The sequence below is a fragment of the Anastrepha obliqua genome, chromosome 2 (assembly GCF_027943255.1).
Source record: "Anastrepha obliqua isolate idAnaObli1 chromosome 2, idAnaObli1_1.0, whole genome shotgun sequence".
In the NCBI taxonomy this organism is placed as follows: Eukaryota; Metazoa; Arthropoda; class Insecta; order Diptera; family Tephritidae; genus Anastrepha; species Anastrepha obliqua.
In genome coordinates, this window is record NC_072893.1 from 28994862 (window position 1) to 29010464 (window position 15603).

Consider the following 15603-nt stretch of genomic DNA (forward strand, 5'->3'; position numbering starts at 1 on the left):
GGTATCCAAACTATACGGAAACCATCTTCAATACCTTCTTAACAATGTGTGTAAGTTTGGTTTAATTCGGTGCAGACACGGCCGGTTAGCGAACACACACAAAAAGTTGACTTTATTTTATATATAAGATTTTTTTCAGTTTCTGTCCGAAAAATCCAAATATCTTACGGAACCCTATTTTTTTCCAAAATAATATGTAATCCATGTTACTCGCGGATAATGTAGTTTTCGAATGGTGAAAGAATTTTTAAAATCGGTCCAGTAGTTTTTGAGCCTATTCGTTACAAACAAACAAACAAACAAACAAAGTTTTCCTCTTTATAATATTAGTATAGATGTATTGGGTATGGGATAAGTTTCCGTCCTTTCTTAGCAAAATTTACGAGTTATTTAAACAATTAAATACAGTAGATTCTTTTTTTATGCGGTTTTGAAATAGTGCGGTTTTTTTTAAATTAAAAAATGCATGTCGACCTATGGGGAATTGTACACTAATACTAAGCAAAAACTCATCACACATTATATCAAAAATGCTAACCTTACAAGTATGGAATGGCCTGCATCACCATCCAGATCAGACGTGTACATTTCCTCAAGTGACGGAAGTGATTTTACGCCAAATCCTAAACGAATGCGCAACATGCGGGTATTGTCTGATTCTATTTCTGACGATGTAAATTTCTGACGTTTCTTAAATAAAGATATAATTTTCAAAAATACAATTTTTTGTTTATGCGATTTTATTTAATTATTTCAGATTCATGCGGTCTATGGAACGTATCTATAGTTATAATATGGGACTAATACCCTTTTTATGCGATTTCATTACATTATTTCAGATTTATGCGGTTCTTAGCACTTTTGAAACGTATCTATAGTTTTACTATAGAACTGGTAGTTTTTTTTATGCTGTTTCTTGCGGAACGTACCTATATACCGCATAAAAACAGAATCTACTGTAATACACGATATTATGTGAAGTATGCGCCATTAGAGGCTACAGCTTTACTCCATCTTTTAGGTAGCATACGGATTTCTCTGACGAAAAATTCGAGTTCTTTTGACTTGATCCATTCGTTGAGCCAGTTTGCGATGCTCTCGTGAACTGCTCTCCAATAAGAGTTGACTGACTGCATTGATCGGAACAGATAGTAGCCTGAAGGTGCAATGTCTGGGGAATACGGCGGTGAGGAAAGATTTCCCAATTCCCAATATTTCTGGACCGATTTAGCAACGTGAGGCTCGATTCAAACGCATTAGCAGCAGTAGGCAGCTATCGCCAGTGTCGGTTTCAGATGGTTTAAGGAGTTCCTAATAGATGACACCTTTCTGATCCCACCAGATGCACAACATAACCTTTGAAGCATGGATATTTGTTTTTCGCTGTCGATGGGCCTGGTTCACCTGGCAGGCTCCAACATTTTCGACGCTTAAGGTTATCATAATAGATCAGAATAGAATTTTGATTTTTTGATGAATAGATTTTTCATCGCCAGTGACTATGCGATGAAGAAAACCTTTTCTTTTCTGTAGTTCAAGAAGCATCTCACACGTCACCAAATGTCTCTTTATATCCTCTCTCCCAATTGATGTGGCACCCAGTTACCTGCTTTCTGGACTAGTCCGATCGCGTGCAAACGTTTACCGTTGATCGTATACGGTTGATTTTTCAACATCCAACTCTTTAGATAAATCAATTTTCGGTGCCTCTTTGCGATCTTCATCACTCACGTCGAAATTGCCACTTTGGATGCGTCGAAACAACTCTTAACAAGTCGTATTTGATGGAGCGTGATTTCTGAAAATATTGATCAATTAACGACACGTTTCAGCTGCACTTTTCTTTAAAAGGTAATAATGAAGGATGACTTCCCGCAAATGCTGTTTTTTTCGGGACGAACATAGACAGTTTTGAAGTCAGATAAAAAAGGATCTTTACGCTTCAAACGAATGCCAACTACTGCGATCGAGACCTCACATATACACCTTCAAATCACCAGTATATTATTCGAGCTAACACAAAAATAGTATCAGCAGCCACCACTTTTACGAGGGCGGAAACTGATTCGCATACCCAATTAATACGGATCATTCCAATGACGTACAGGGTGACAGGTGTCTGTTTGGGTAGGGATCGACCTCTTTTGTATCGATTTCTTGTTTATTTTGCACCTGCAACAATGTGGAAACCTGATGTGTGATACTCACCAGGTTATTGAAAACTTTGTCTCTGTCTTGAATTGGAACTCGCAATTGGCTCGATCAAAGAAGACTGTTCAAGCGTAAAAAAACGATAATTGGCTTTAAGGAACCAAATATAATATTATACTTTGTAAACACTGTTTCATTGCCAAGCAAATACTCGACGAATGTCTGTGCATACACAAATAGCTTTTTTTCCAACTACTGCTAAAAGGTGCTAAACTGAAATTCGAGCGCCAATTGCTAATTCTAACAAAACAATCTAGTTTTATCCAAACAAATGTGCTACTTTTTTATTGTTGTTTGCTTTTTTTTTTGTAAATCGAACGTGAGCACTTTGTAATGCGAAGCATTTTCATCGCTTCTACCCTTCAGTTCCTCATGAGGGTGACTAACGTCTGGTGGCAGTGTTTAGATTTTGCAATGACACGAGTAACAATATCGTGAATAAGACTGATCTAATAATAGTAATAATAATCACTTTTTTTTGCGAATGAGGGGCTCAAAATAACTCATACATCATCGAAACCGACCTTGCAGCCATAGTATCTCCCGTTTACGCTCTTCTTTGTTTCGAACCGTCGCGCACTCTGCAACCGCTTTCGCATTGCTTCCGAGTGTGTTCCATATTTCTCATTCCAAAGTCTGTATCTATACATACAGAGATACGGTGCGGTAGACAATCAAAACTGTCAAAGTTGCCGTTCGTTGTACCGCTGCTAGGAGCCTTCATCTGTGATTTACCTGCATTTGAGCTCCGTATAAACGGAAAAAGTCTCATTTCATAGGTATATACCTGGTAACTCGCGAACTAATGAGTAGAGTATCATGAAATTTTAACAGCTGTCTTTTTAAAGTTAGTACTAACTGAAAAAGAGGCGGCTCTAGCTTTATTACACTTATGTTTGGCCCGTAACTATTCAGCCTATGTTTATTCATTACAAATTTCAAAGAATTCAATTAAACTCTTGCAAAAAGAAGGGGGAAAAAATTATATTAAAAAATAAAAATAAAATATTTATGCTCGCTCGGCATTAGTTGGTAGTATTTGGCCCACCCTGTACATGCATGTTTACTTGAACGTAATTTGATTATCACCGCGTACACGTGGCATTGCGGAATTCGAATTTCACAGATAAACTTTTCTCTATTTACTATAGTGCTTTAAAATTATTCTGAAATAACACGAACTATTTGCTTTACTTAAATTGTCAGCTACTCTGAATGTGTTGGTAGTGTCTCGTCTCTTAGAATAAATTTAGAAGTGTTGTTTGTATGTTCATCGCCAGAACTTGTCGATTGATGTTATGCTTTATGCTCTTCCACTTTTCGCATCATTACTGGCTACTTACTGCGTGTGTAGGTCGTCTACACAGGCGACACAGAGAGTGTAAGACTGGGCAAAATTTGCGATTTTGAAATTTAACTTTTTCTCGTGATTGTTGAGAATATAAGATAATAAGTTGTGAAATGCGCAGGCCAGCCACAAAAGGTATTTAGACTTCAAGCACCGAAACGCTAAACAGCACAGACAAAAACAAAACAAAAAAAAAACAATCCTAATGCGACGCGCCCATAAACATATCACATGGTTGGTTAATAAGCCGTAATATCTAAAAATGGTGCTGCGCAACACGCGCGTACATATGTCTGTGTGGCTGTATGTTGGGTAAAATGAATTGCACCCAACAAAGAAAGGGTTTCTAGTTTTTGTATACCGCGAGCTCTTCATGAACTTTAAATTTAGGCTCACAGCTGCATGCAGTGTTTTTCAGGAAGAGCTATAGCCACCATCAAAGAAGTAGTCGGCTAGCTGCTTACTGGTACAAAGTCAGTTAATGAGCTCAGCATTTATTATGAGCCAACTGACCCTGCGCAAAAAAGGCATCGTATGGACTTTCACCAGACATCTTGAGGTCTTGGACTTCGCCGATGACATCTGACTCCTCCCTCACAAACTCTCTGACATGCAAGCGAAGGTGGACAGACTAGTCGCGCTGGCACGTATTGTCGGACTGGATCGGTCAACATCGCCAAGATCAAGGCTTTGAGAGTTAATCACATAACGCAAGGCAGATATTGGTTGACGGATGCCCGGTGGAGTTCGTCGAAAGCCAGATAGCATCACGAGAATGGCACTGGACTGGAACTGGACTGGTCGCGGTCGACTAAAAAACACTTGGAGAAGGTCGATGTTGCGCGAACTAGCAGATGCCGACATTTCATGGGACGGTACAAAAACAACAGCACAGAACCGTGTACGATGGAAGAGTATTTTCGATGCCTTATGCTCCCGAGAGGAGGGAACAAGGGTGGAAAAAGGTAACCTGCTTCGGCATCAGTGACTTCCTTTTCGTTCGCTTCTAAATACTTCCTTTTCACGTTGATTTGGGCACCAGGTCACAGTGATATTAAAGTCGATTTTATATTTGCGAGTAAATATCTTTGATTTGAGAGGATGTAGAGGAGGCTGCTTTAGTTAACTGCGTTGCACTCTTGGCCAGTTCGTTCTCATGTTAGCTTATCAAGCGTTGTGCCTTCTCAAGGATATGTAAAGTTGCTAAGCAATTCAAGTTGCTGGAGTCGGCCGGATTAGGTCTTCAGACGAATCACATTCCATCTCCTTCATATGATAGTAAAGGGTGATCACATTAGAGGTGTCGGTTTTTAAATTGAAAAAAAAAAAACAACGAAAATTCTTAAATAAATTTTGTGTACAACCATTTATGACATTTATTCTTTAAAGATAATCGCTAAATGTTGGTGGCAACTGCGCCCTAATTCGGTCATCCGCAAACACCAACATTGAATGACTCGCCAGAGGACCTCAGTCGGTCGGTATCTCGTGAATTACTTTAGTAATTTTGGCTTCCAATGCTTCAATCGCAGCTGGTTTATCCGCAAAGCTTTCAGACTTTACATACCCCCACAAATAAAAATCCAAATTCACGATTTTGGTGGCCAATCCACTTGTCCGAGACGAGAGATAAATTGCTCGCTCACCGAAACGACGACGCTTTTGGAGCATGTAGCGCTGTCTTGTTGGACCCAAATGTTGTTGAGATCATGGGCTTCAATTTTCGGCATAAAAAATCGTTTATTATGGCGCGCTAGCGTTCGCCATTCACTGTTACATTGGCGCCAGCCTCGTCTTTGAAGAAATATTGGCCGCTGATTACTACAGCCCATAGGCCGCACCAGATGGTTGTTTTCAATGGATGTAAAGGCTGTTCTTGAATGGCTTCGTGTTGCTCTTCAGCCCGAATACGGAAATTGTGTTTATTGACGTAGCCATTAAGCCAAAAATGGGCCTCATCGCCATACACCATAAGTCGGCCTGAACGCGCAATGAACACTTTTCACAGAACATCGATTTTCGTAACATAATTTTATGATTTCTAAACGAATACTAAAAACAATTCTATATTTCGTTCGACAGTAGTCACGCGTGACCTGTCAAAAAAAAACCTATTGGAAAAAGTACTTCCAATCTGATCGCCCTTTATTTCTGGCATGAAAAAAGCTGCCCATAAAAAACCATCTGCCGTTCAGAGATGGCATAAAACTGTAGGTCCCTCCATCAAGATGGAAAAACATCAAGACGTACAATACAAATAGAAGGAGGAGCTCGACCAAACAACGAACCAAGGAGTTGGGATGCAAAAATTTGTGAAATTTTTCTAATTTGCGTATAAAATTTCAGAATTGAATTTACATGGGCTTTGTTAGACAATGACCCATACTTTTATGAGAAAATAAGGAACATTAACCGCAAAGAAGCAGAATAGCAAAACTGTAAAAATGTTTTGTGTAGCGGGTTGTAACTGTATTTCTACTCTAAATTAACCACAAATCATTGTTCAGAAGCAGGGTCAATAAAGCCCATGTCATACTATACTTTTTTTTTTAATCGAACTGAAAACGAGGAACATCCAAGACCTGGCCTGAATGGTATTCGTGTTGCTCCCTCATTGGTCTTATTGCGCTAGCCTCAGCTAAAATTCTTAGAATTTGCCAATTGTATTTTAAGTTCAGTACATTTTGTGACCGTTTTATTAAACGTAGGCCTACGAGTAAAAAGAGAAATACCCACAAATATCTATTACGTTTGCTGAACACTGATTTCGGGATCCCAAATTCCGTGCCGAAATAAAATTTTATGAATTATTAAAAAAAGTAAATTACCTAAAAATTTTTTTTAATCAATGCGTGTTCTGAGAATTCGCTATTTGTTCCGCTTTTGACTACAGCCAAATTATCGGAGTTGTAAGCGTAAAAAAAAGAAATATAAAGTAAATATCTATTACGGGAACTGTTTCTAATTTCGGAACCCCGAGTTGAATCACGAAATTAATTAATAACTGTTTTTAGAAGGGATACAATAGAAATAAATATAAAAAAAATGTATATATTGTTTATTAGTACTTAAACTTTATAAAAAGATTTATTTTCATTTTTCTTTACAAAAATTAATATATAAAAAATCACGTGACCCAAAGTACAATGAAAAAGAAGTTGCTCCACGGTCTGCGTCATTTCTCCTTGAAATGTTGATGGATCTGTAAAAAGTAAACAAAAAGAATTAAAAAAATATATAAAAATTTGGCAGTTAACGGCATTTTAAAAAAAGTACAACTACAATAAAGCTTATAAGGTGTTTTAAAACTGCAGCTTCTAACTAATATACTTCTAACCTTTAATTCCCCTTCCCTTCTCCCATGCTCACCATCTTTCTCTTTTTCTCACTTAGTATTCTAAGTTTTAGACTATAAGTTTAATAGTTAAAATAGTTTTAAAATTTAAGTAGCATTTTTATGTATACCATCCTCGTATTCTAGAATTATAAGAAGATGTACTACCACAAGACTTTGTCTTTGAAAAGTATTAAAAACTGTATGAGTTATCATGCAGACCGTGCCGGAAAAAGTAGTTTCACGAAAAACGAGTTTAAAATTTCAAGTCCTCAAACGAAGGACAGCTCCCTGTGCGCATCAAACTCTCGTCGGGCAGTCACATTTTCTACCATAACTTTGTGTCTATGGGGAATGTTTGCAACCGATTTCCTCAGAAATACGCCTAAAGCTATAAAGAATAATAATATGTTAAAAAAATCGGGTTTTTCTTTTAATTCTGGACGTATGTAACTCCTTAACCGAACTGAAAGATTTTTAAATAAGCCGGTTTTATTTTGAAATTGAAAAAAAAGAAAATTTAAGGGGTTATAATACACTTTTTTTTGAGAATTTTTTACAAAGAATGATTTTATTAAACAAATAAAATTTTTTATTATTCAAATCATGTCTACTTTAAAGTTAATTATAGCACGTAAGTTAGTGAAAATATTGAAGTGCACGGCTACTGCAGCTGATCTCCCAAGCGTCCCCCAAAAAAAGCGTTCGGCGGTTCACAAAATATCTCCGGTTTGGATTCTCTGAAATCCAAAAACCAATTAGATTCTTTTTGTGGATAGATAAAGATAGGTTCGAAGGAATAGTCAAAATTTTAACTTTTGATAAAATGGCAGCTATAGGAAAAAAAATCGAATTTTCTCCAAAAATTCCTAAAAAAATAGAAAAAATCATCAGAACTCTTATTTCTTCAATTAATACCTGGAGAATATATCTGAGAAGATTGTGTTAAAATTTCAAGACGATCGGTTCAGCCGTTTTTGAGAAATCGTGTCCACCGACTTCGAAAACACGGTTTTGAGAAAAACGCGTTTAAAGTTTGAAAAGCACTTTACATAGGGTAAAACATCTCTGAAACGCCTTTTCAAATTTTGCTTGTAACTTATACTAATATTCACAGGAACGATGTTAAAATTTCTGTGTGTATTCTTAAATATATGTACATTAAGAAAAAAAATAAAAAAAAATAAATTTTTTGAAAATTCTAGCTATATGCATCCATACCCAGGTGTATTTCTTATATCGCTTAAGGGGGGGGTAGGGTCACAAAATCGAAATTTTTTTCTTCACTCATCTTATAGTAAATCATTTGAAGAATGTTGTGTCAAAATTTTAGGTGGATCGGAGCAGAACTCTCAAAGTTATAGCCTTTGTAGGCACTCTACCTCGAATGCGGAGCATAGATAATTTTTCAGAGTCATTTTTTCAAACGCGTTTTTCCCGAAACGACTTCTTAAAAGTCGGTGCCAATCACAACTCCGAAACTATTCAACCGATTCTTTTCAAATTTGGCACACGTTTTCTAAATCAAAAATACCTCCCCCCCCACACTGTTTTTTTTTTATTTTTTTTTTTTTTTAAGGTTGTTTTTCACTTACAAATATGGCGAAATTTTTCGCCAAAAATGCTCGTTTTACGTTTTTTTGCCACCAAAACTACAAAAATGAAAAAAAAAAAATTTTATTCATGTGGGGGGGAGCATTACGTCATACTTTAACTGAAAAATTCGACTTTTTTGGTTTCAGATGATTCTACGACGAATGCCGATTGGCACCGCAGAGCACCTCTCGAAAAACATATCTCCAAAAAAACTCTGTCATGGGCTTATTTGGCAATATTTTATTATTAATATTTTTTAAAAACTTATTGAAAAGATGTACAATAACATGCAACTGATTTTATTAAAGTATCTTAAGCCATATTTCTGTAAAAAATTCCAAAAAAAAGTGTTTTTTTTTTAGCGCTAAACCCTACCACCCCCTTAAGTATTTATGCCATCACCTTAGTGATTTTTGCCCACTTCTTCGCGTAGTTGTGCCCTTATTTCGTCAATAAAACATTTTCTCAAATAAAAAAATTGGTTTGCACAGCATTCTGATTTTCTACACGTCAAAAAACAGAAAAAGCAAAAATCATTCCGGGATCCCGGTATTGACACCCCAAAAAGCCATTGCCTACTTTCAGTTACTCTATTGACTTTTATCAGCTTAGGAGTTTCTTGGAAACCATGAAGATATCACGTGCGGTTGGTTGGTTGAGTTTTTGGGCAAGAAAAACTTTAAGTTTATCTAATATACTAATTATGCAAATGATGGTAATAAGTCGCATATTAGCGTACAATCAACGTTAGATGGTTCGAGCGATATTGACGAGCCTTTTTTCGTGAGTATAAGTCTGAGTACGTATGCGTGTTGTTGTTGCTGGCGCCAGAATATGATTAGTAATATTAATTCGCATTGAATATCAAGTGTGGGCCAAGCCAATCTAATCGAAATCACAACTGAACAGACAGAGTGAACTCATTGACGATGGCTAATATGCTGATAAGCTTTTAACACATTAACATGCAAACACTCCAAATCTATAAAAGCGTGCATGTATACGAGTACATAGTAGGTGATTACGTACATACATACATACATACATACTTATTAACAAACTCTATATCACCGGAGAGAGATAAAGCGCACTTTGCGATTGCCAAAAATTTCAAGAAATTGTAGAAAAAATTACTATAGCAGAAATTGATTTATAATTGTAAAGGAGCAATCAAAAAAAAAATTGTTTTTGTTTTGTTTTGAACTATTTGCTTATTCCAGATTTCTTAGAAATTCTCTGCTTTACCGTTTTATGTTTGTAGGTTTCCCATGAAATATGTTTTGACACCACTACCTGTTAAGGGGCAGACCGTTATTAATAGACAACTTTTCCAACATTTTAATATTACATTTCCCCTCTGAGAATGTGGATTCGTACACACAACAGTGCTCGGTTTAACATAGCATCCGACATGCCTTGCTCAATCATTCGGGACAACGGCGTCTGCTAGAAATAACATACAATTGTTAATTATTTATTGGAACAAAAAATTGATTTACGTTTGCGATTAAATAGCAGAACTTGACAACAACTAACAAATATTGTACAATACACAGGCGCAAATGGTTATACTAATGTATTCGTTTAATGTGTAGCGTTGTGTTTAAGTACAATAAATACAAAATTTTATATGAGTATTTATCTAAATTTTTATTTTGTCTAACTTTTGCGTTCTACTTCTTTAGATTTTTTAGCATTTCCCGCGATTTTTTGTATCGTTTTCTTTGATGTCTGCATTTTTTTCAAATCATAGCCCATCTTCGCACCTGTATTTGTTGCTTTTTCTGCATGCTTTGTTTTCTTTTTGCTAGGATGTTTATTATTTTATATCCTTTAATGAGTGAAATTCCACTCGTGAAATTTTCGTAGTGAACATTATTTTGATAACTAAACTAAGAAATTGAAAAGTCTATACATATTGTAAACAGTAGTTGTAGGCATGTGCTTATACTTACGTAATTAGCCCTTGAGACTTATTTAGTAAGCTTTCGTTGTAATTAGACCTTAAGACTCGTTGATGGTAGCGTTTGGTACGATATGCCGTTTTGCATAAATAAAGATTCATTCAATTTATCGCGTAAGACGAATACGGTGCTATCGTCATATTTAATAAGACATATATTATAAGATTTAAATTAAATTAAAAAAAAAAAGATTAGACAAATTTAAAATTTTTTTTGTTAAATGTTTTTTTTTTAATTTTAAATTTTTGTTGGAACATTTTTTTTGAAAAATTTTAAATTTTGTTGTAAAATTTTTTTGGAAAAATTTTAAATTTTTGTTGTAAAATATTATATGTTTTGAAAAATTTTAAGTTTTTCTTGTAAAATTGTTTTTGAAAAATTTTAAATTTTTGTTGTAAATTTTTTTTTTTTTATTTTAAATTTTTGTTGAAAAATTTGAAATTTTTGTTTAAAATTTTTTTTCTTGTGCAAGGGAGTTTGAGAATTTGAAATAACTTTGATAGCTAAAGGCTCGCCTTTCGTTTGAGCAAAGTTGAGAAAATCGAATATCGAATAATCAGCCGAAACGGTGATGGTGACTGGGAAGCCACGCCACCCGGATTTATATCCGTTCACTCCAGCAGCATTCCCCGTACATGTATGGGGAATGTTTATGTTACTACAACAACAACTGCTAAGCCGCTATTTTACTCTGTTAAACGGGTTTTTTGTGGGATATTGCTTGAGATAAATGTTACGCCAACATTACAGAGACGATCCACGTGGTGAAACTTGAAATCGAAGCTGCCATTTGTGAGATAATAAAAGCCGAATGTCGCGTAAATGCACTGGAAAATTAGATGGAGAGAATGAATGGGATACTGTAAAGTCAGCCATGGATGTAATTTGAATGAATTTTTGTTCCATGTTTAATCGCTATTTTTAATCTTTTGCATGCGGTTTAAATTAAATTTCAAATACTAGATTAACCACCCTGTAGTAGAAAAATTAGGGTTGTACTCCGATCGGAGACTCCTTCTATTCATTTTAAAATTTGCGATAAATATGAACCGCTCTAGTCCATATTTGTATCTAGGTTAGGTTAGGTTTACTGGTTGTCTAGAGAGAGGGCACACTTGGCCAAAGAAATCAAATTCGTCCTTTGTGATATCATTACGCAGAGAAAATAAGGAGGAGGGAACGAATAGGGCAGACAGAAAGGGGGATATGTGGATGACAACCAGACGATGACTGAGCTACATTTGTTCTAACCGCTTCATGCTGCTGATGCAGTTCGTCAGGTGGCTAATATTAAAGCCTACTATGTGCAGGCGTAGCAAAGAAATGGGAGAAAAAAAGCCCAAACCTTAGCACCACGAAAGCAGGAAAGCTAACGAGTTGAGAGGTGCTGAGAATTTGTATCCAGTACCTGCTTTTTTGTTTTAATATTTGCTTCTGTCTTTGTCTTCTTCATAGATTCTTCTTAATCCTGCTTGTACGGTGACGATGAACTTAGTTCTGATTATTCGTTCGCAGTTTGAAGTTCTCTTGGTACACAAACCGGACGTAAAGGTTTCGTAGGAAATGGGTTTCGGAGATTAACTCGATTTTGAAGCCATTATTATCTTTGAAAAAAAATTAATTAATACACAGTTCATATTATCAACATCTTAATGGGTTGCACATTTATATGAATCGTGATCTGCTAAAATATGTGCGAAATGAAGTCAGAAGACACTTGAGTCACCATTTGATAGTATACTCGTACACTTGAGCCACTTCCTATATTTACTTATAAGTGAATTAGTACAAATTTGCTAATGCATTTAAGTCTACGATTTTTGTTGTTTTTTTCCCCTTTGATTTAATTTTATAATTGAAGCGGAGCCGCGAATAACGTCTTAAAAGCCATTTTTTGCAAAACGTGTTTTTTTTTGCAAATTTTTGTTACTATTATTCTCTTGCATCTCTAAAGCATCAAATAAGTTAAAATTTCGGGCCATAAGGCAATTTAAAAGCAATTAGAAGTCAGTCCGTGGAAGAACGTTGTAAGTTACACGCAAAATGATACGATCGCAATTGTCGAAGGTAATTGATAAGTGTAACAGGGGTACAAAACGGAAATATAATGTTAAAAAGTGGAGTGATAATAAAAACAAAAAGCTTAGAAATATTCTAAATGCAAATATAACAAGGGAAAACAAGTGTATCCCTCAAAAAAAAAAAAACGCCCCAGAACAAGTAATGTGGAAAAACGTTTTAAGTGTACTTGCTGTAATTTTAATTTATTTATTGTTTTTATTAAGGTTTGTGATTGTCGTTGCTATTTCAATTGCGAAAAATTTAGTGTTAGTCTAATAAAGGACTATTTTGTCAAATTCTATGAATAAAATTATAATGACGGTTTTTTTTATCGTCTTTGATCGAATTGAGTGAGCCTCGAAGAAGAAGAGTTAAAAACGCAATTTCATATTGTACCGTCACCGTAAACTACTTTTTGCAAAACTATGTACTTCGAAAGGCATACATTAGTATAAGTGATGAGAAAAAAAGATCTCCTTGCAATGACGTTATACTTGCCTGAGAAGTACGCGGAGTTCTATAAACTAGTATATAAACTTACACTTACACGATGGTTTTTCGCTCTATTTATGTAAAAGTGACCGTGAAAACATTCGGGAATTAATATTTAAAAAGAAGTAAACAAAAAAGATAGGTAGGAAAGTTATTGTGTAAAAGGGCTCAAAGCTAATATTCACAGTTTTTGGAATAATTTCATTTCTGTTTTGAACACATTTTTGTTTTGATGCCGAAATAACGTTTTATATTAAATAAATAAACTGTAAGAATTGTATAATATACTCTTTATTTAAAAAACAAAAACAAATAAATACTTTTTTTTGCGATAGTAACATTTTAAATGAGTTCCTCCGTATTGCTCAATGGAACAACGTTTTAAAAGCCATCAGGATAGATGTTGTGCATAGTGGAAAAACGTTTCAACTGCTGTCGCGCTTGGGATATGAAACGTTTTTCCACTGAAAAAAAATTTAAATTGACCGCTTACTTGTAATTCGAAATTAGAATTCCCAAATTTTTTTCGTATAAATTACACAGGCCAACAACCAAAAAACTTTGTCGATAATTTTAACTAAGGTTTTAAGGTTTTTTTATGCTGAAAACGAATATGACCTTGAAAATGCTCCAGCACGTCAGGATTTTTGGCAATTTGAGGTTAAAAAGTCAAAAAATGCAGATTTTGGCCATTTTTTTAATTTTTTTTGGGCAAGGTAAAGTTTTTTTTTAATTTTCTACAACGGCATCGCAAAGTACTAGTCTTCAGCTTTAAAATCAATTTTTTTAAATATTTTTACGATTAATATAAAAAAAGTTATTCTATTTTGAATTGGAGACTTTTAGATATGCAAATTCAACCTTTCTAACTCTCTAACGCCCCTGTAAAGAGCGAATTCAAAATAGTATAACTTTTTTTATATTAGTCGAAAAAATATAAATTTAAAAATGGATTTTAAAGCTGAAGACTAGTACTTTGCGATGCCGTTGTGGAAAATTAAAAAAAAACTTTACCTTGCCCAAAAAAAAATTTAAAAAAATGGCCAAAATCTGCATTTTTTGACTTTTTAACCTCAAATTGCCAAAAATCCTGACGTGCTGGAGCATTTTCATGGTCATATTCGTTGTCAGCATAAAAAAACCTTGAAAAAACACCCATAGCCGTTTTAAAAGCTGTAAAAAAGCGAGATTTTGTTGGCCTGTGTTATTAATGTCATTGTTTTGGACAAGCCAAAAATACAGGAACAAAAAACAATCACAAATCCTCCAAAAACGTTTTTTTTTTTCTTTCCTGTAAAAAAACGATGTTGGCATTTACAACGTTATTCGCGGCTCGCTTCAATTGTCTACTTATCCATAAAAGTCTGTTAAATAAATGGGAATAACTACGTATTTGGTTTAAATCATTTTCTAACAGTCGACCTGTTATTTACAGACTTCTGTTATAGAATGAATGGTTTTTATTGTTTTTTGACTGGCATAAAAGAAGCGTCGAAGGTGAGTACTTCAAATCCAGGGTTGAGAGAGCACAACAAGATTGCGCATACCGTTGCTCGGTTCTTAATACATTTCAGAGAAGTAGTTGTTGAGTAGTAGAGTTGGATTTTCAAGCTCTTTACTGAGATTTAGTTCCATTGTTTTTTTTTTTCTCCGGATGACTGGACAAGCTATTCCCCTTACTCATAGTTCTTTGTTTTTGTAGGCAAATTTTTCATAACATTACATTACATACATTTTACCAAAGCGATTCGAGCGAAATATGACATTTTATTATTTTGAGTTTAGTTTAGTTTTAGACTCTTACTCTAGACTACCGAGGCCTACCGACGCTAGACTAGATGCTTAAAGTAACTTAGTCTTAACTTTTATTGTTGTTTAAAAAAGTTGGCTATTTTAGCGCTTTCCTGTAGGTTCTCTCCTGTAAGTCCTATAAAATGACGTCACTTCAAAATTACTCTAAAAACTCCTCTAAATTTTCACTTCTACCAGCTTTTATATGGAAATCCGATTCCCTTTTGAAATTTACCTATTTTGATTTTAGATTGGAATACGAGATTTCACATTTCGGAAAAAACCGACTTTTTAGTTTTCGATAAATCGATAGTTTTGTAAATAATACGAAACATCGCAGATTAAATAATTACGCTTTCGATTTGGTTCATTGGTAATACAACTGATGCTAATCAGTATCGCATAAATTAATTGCTAGGCTGGCTGCGCATGGCCTTTTAAAATAATCATTTGTTCGTGGTCACACTTCCAGCCAAAGCAGGAGACCACCAATGAGTTGAGTAGAATTTGATAACCTTTAATTTTTTTTAAGCTTAAAAATATTTTATTTATTTTTATAATTTTAATGCTAAAATATGACCTATTTTAAAATAGAATAATTCAGATTAAAAATTCATATAAACTATAACTGGCTGTGCATTTTTCATCATCTTTCAACTGCAAATTATATTTTGCCTTTAATACATTTGCTTGTATGTATGTGTTTGAGTTCTTCTAAAGGCATTACTGATTCCTATCTCCTCTCTACGCAGATGAGTACATCATTGAATTTATACTTATATGTGTGTACATATTTGCACATACTT

At 34.7% G+C, this 15603-nt stretch overlaps 1 protein-coding gene across 3 annotated transcripts in view; it reads left to right on the forward strand.

Annotated features, from left to right (window-relative positions):
• Positions 1-15603, forward strand: part of LOC129237437 (nuclear factor of activated T-cells 5) — an 80278-nt gene that overhangs the window by 11766 nt on the left and 52909 nt on the right. The window contains exon 1 of one of the 3 annotated variants that reach the window (XM_054872192.1): positions 12510-12520. The exons of the other annotated variants lie outside the window; for them this stretch is intronic. The gene's annotated coding sequence lies outside the window, so the exon portion shown is untranslated. Of the gene's footprint in view, positions 1-12509; positions 12521-15603 lie in introns of those variants that run through there. 3 annotated transcript variants of the gene reach the window in all.